Here is a 4,300-nt window from a genome sequence, read left to right as displayed (position 1 = left end):
TAAATTACAAAATGCATAAAAGTTGCGTGACAATGTGGAGTTTCTAAATTCCTCGCTTCCGATATCACACACTTAAAAATCATCCATCCACTTCAAACTATAAAGTAGCTTTGGCAACGAAAGATCGCAAACAATTTTCAATTCCAGAGCTTACTTGGAAACTTGTCTACTTCGTCGTGCACGGCAGAAATAAAGTTTCGAAATCACGTCTCGCTACAACGCAACGTAACGTTCAAAAGGCAGTTACGATTTGGCGCATGATAAAGGAAATCTTATAACTGAAATTGCCCCGCGGGAGTGTTATCGAAATACGAGCAGTAATTCGATTAATTTTATTTTTGTAATTTACAGTTTTTTATTTTCCACTAGAAAATATTTTTCGGGTTAAAATCCCATTTAATTTTTATGGGGTTATCGAAAAATAGACGGAAACATCGTAGAAGCCGATTCCTTGTTGAGCTTTCAAGATAGGGTGCTGAAAATTAATAAAAAAATCGGCTTATTATAATAGGTTATTGCAATATGTTAAATATTTTTACAATATTGTTTAAGTCCTCGAAAGAAGGAAAAGCTCCAGGACCAGACAGAATGCAATCATAATTTTTCAAACTTCTTGATGACAAATCTGTAGAACTACTAACGAACATTTTTAACGATATCTATGACACAGGAAACATCCCAAGAGAATAGCTTATCTCTGAATTTATGATGATAATAAAAAAACGGGGAGGCAAAATATGCGGGGACTACAGATTAATCAGCTTGATGAGTCACTCGCTGAAACTATTTCTTAAAATACAGGATATGCGAAGAAAGAGTAGGGGAAACGTAGTTTGGCTTTATGAAAGGAGTTGGTACAAGAGATGCTTTGTTTAGGCTGCAAGTATTCTTCCAGCGATGCTGTGATGTAAACTGTGCCGTATATGTTTGCTTTATCGATTATGCGAAAGCGTTTGATAAGGTACAACACGAGAGGATGATGCACGTATTGAAAAATACTGGAAAGGATGACAAAGATATTAGGAAACTTATACTGGAATCAAGCAGCAATCTTAAAGTCTGATACAGATAAGCAAGTCAATGCCATTGCTATACAACGTGGCGTTAGACAGGGATGTATTCTTTCTCGTTTGATCTTCAACTTGTACTCGGAGGAAAATACGCGCTACAGCCTTGGAAAATATCGACAATGGAATTCTACTGAACGGAGAACGTATTAACAACATTCGAAATGCAGACGACACTGCTTTATTCTCTGATAGCTTGAATTGCTTGCAAAAGTTAATGAACAGGATAAACGACGCCAGTGACCAATATGGCCTAAGCATGAACATAAGTAAAACCAAGTTCGTGATAAACTGTCAACTGTTCATTAGAGAGAGATTAGTGGAGCGAGTTCCTAAGTTCACTTATCTGGGAACGACAATTAATGAACAATGGGATCACTCTGAAGAGATAAAGTGCTGATTAGAGAAAGCAAGGCAAGCCTTTATCAAAATATCAAAGCTTTTTAAAAGCCACAATCTAGACCGGAACATTAAAATCAGACTCTTAAGATGCTACGATTTCTCGATAGTCCTCTACGGAGTGGAGTCGTGGATACTGACCGAGGCAACACAAAAAAGGCTGGAAGCGTTTGAAATGTACCCAAGAATTCTGAGGATCTCATGGGTGGACAGGGTATTAAATGAGTCAGTGCTGGAGAGAATAAACAAGGGAAAGAAAGTAATAAGCACTATAAAGAGAAGAAAACTTAATACCTAGGCCATATAATGACAGTAAATACTACCTTCTCAAAGAAATACTCCAAGGAAAAGTTTACGGCAAGAGAGGACCTGGAAGACGAAGAATTTCATGGTTGAAGAATTTAAGAACATGGTTTTCCAAAACAACCACTAAATTATTCAGAGAAGCCGTGAACAAGATCGTTATAGCCAGAATGATCGCTAATATTCAAAACGAATAGACACCTGAAGAAGAAGAAATACTCTTTGATAAAATCCAGTGCCGTCACTGGAGCTATCGTAATGAATGTTGTTGTCAAGGACATGTACGCATAACTTTTGGTTATTTTTGTTATTTACTTTGAGTAAGCCACTAAAAGTACAGCTTTTTTGGACTCTTGAATTGTTTTCGTGTTTTGTCTTGTTTGACAAAACGTATTTTTATAAATATTTATTTTTTTAACCCTTTCATAATAAAATCAGTTAAAAAAAAATCCTGAAGAGATTGATGAAAATACCCATCATCAGCTTCATTGTAATCATGTACCTTATAAGGATTGTCGAACAACAGCAATTGAAATGCCAGTTTGGTGAATGAAAATAATAATATTAAATAAAAAATAATAGATGTAATAATTATATATGATTATAATTATAGAGATGTGCCGAGAATTGAGATAGTAGTTATTCTAAGATCAAGCAAACAAAAGTAATATCTCAATTATTTTTGCCATTCCGAACGTCAAGTTTTAGTGGCACAGATCTTTGAAGGCATTGAGAATGTATTACACTAGTCTACAAAATTAAACTTTTTGACAGATGTTTTAATTTTGGAAACTGATTTTATATAATCTTGGTGGGCTGATTTTAAGAATTCTATGCATTTATTTGCATCACGTAAAGTTTTTTTTTATAAATATTAAAGGAAAAAAACGATAGGTCTATTTTTTTTTATTTTTTATTCAGTATTCAGCGGAATCTAGTTTAAAAAAGTAAGAGAAAAAACTTTACTCAGACTTTTTTGAGTGAAATCTTCGTCTTTTTGCCAGAAAGCTGCGTTGGCTGGACATCCGGCTGTGTGTTTTTAACACCATCATCGTTATGCTCCATCTGCGTTGGTATCGCCGTTCCATTTCCTTAATGTCCTTCTGAAACCTCTCTCCCTGTTATTTGCTAACTGCTCCAAGATTTTCACTAAAGTAGTTCAATTGTGAAAATACGAAATGTCCTTTTAAATTCATACTGCAACCTCGATGATGAAAGTGTTGTAACATATTTTGAACAATACTTTCGCAGTTTTCGTCCTTAGAGTTCCCAAAAATCTTATCAATTTCTTCTTTAAATGAAACCCAGGCGTTTTTCTCGACATTGGTTATTGTGTTTGCATAATGTTCTTATCTGCGGCGCAAATAATTGAAACACTGTCCATTTTTGTCTAAGGTTTAACAAACTGCTTCATCAAGCCAAGTTTGAGATAAAGAGGAGGCAGTAAAACTTTTTTGGGGTCAACTAAGCTATCTCTTAATACATTTTTGCTACCAGGTGTAAGGCTTGTTCTAGAGGGCCATTCTGTTTGAGTCCAATGTCTATCGCAATGCCTTCTTTCCATTTTTATACGTTCTAGAATACTGGAAATACGCAACAACGAAGACAACCTCGAACACAGTCGCACGACGACCTTCTGCGCCAACCCTTTTGTTTTGCAGAGCAATCTAATATTATCCAGTCTTGTCATATCACATTTAATTTCATAAAAATCATATTGAAAAACATATTCTTGTCATAGGTATGTATATTAATAAAATAACATTTTTAAGATATAGAGCGCTATAAAAAAATGATTTGATAGAGCACAATTAGGCATTTTTGGAATAAGGGCCCTCAAAAATATACAAATAAGCAAATAACTTTCGGCCATCAAAATCACTGTATTATTTTCTCATTGTTAAAAAGCGCAGTTTAACTAATCCATTTCTTACCAACAGTGAGAAAGAGTAGCTATTTTCAAGAACAACGAGCTTTGCCAATAACTGCCGGAAAGTATATATATATATATATATATATATATATATATATATATATATATATATATATATATATATATATATATATATATATATATATATATATATATATATATATATATATATATATATATATATATATATATATATATATATATATATATATATATATATATATATATATATATATATATATATATATATATATATATATATATACACAAAACGGTAGTCGTGACCGGCTAGTTGAACAACAAATTTTAGTTAATTGGGGTATCGGTCCTGATGAGGGCTCAAATAAAAGGCTTTTGTGCTACACACAAGCTTTCGAAAATGTTTATTTTCTTCTTCAGGGGCTACAATATGAAAGCGGCTCTTAGTATTAAATAACTAAGAGCCGCTTTCATATTGTAGCCCCTGAAGAAGAAAATAAACATTTTCGAAAGCTTGGTGTAGCACAAAAAAAAAAAAAAAATATATATATATATATATATATATATATATATATATATATAAGTATATTATATATAATATATATATATATATATATAT

Source organism: Cylas formicarius, unplaced genomic scaffold (genome assembly GCF_029955315.1).
Source record: "Cylas formicarius isolate icCylForm1 unplaced genomic scaffold, icCylForm1.1 PGA_scaffold_3__17_contigs__length_32017465, whole genome shotgun sequence".
NCBI classification, from domain to species: domain Eukaryota; kingdom Metazoa; phylum Arthropoda; class Insecta; order Coleoptera; family Brentidae; genus Cylas; species Cylas formicarius.
This window is presented reverse-complemented; position numbering follows the sequence as displayed.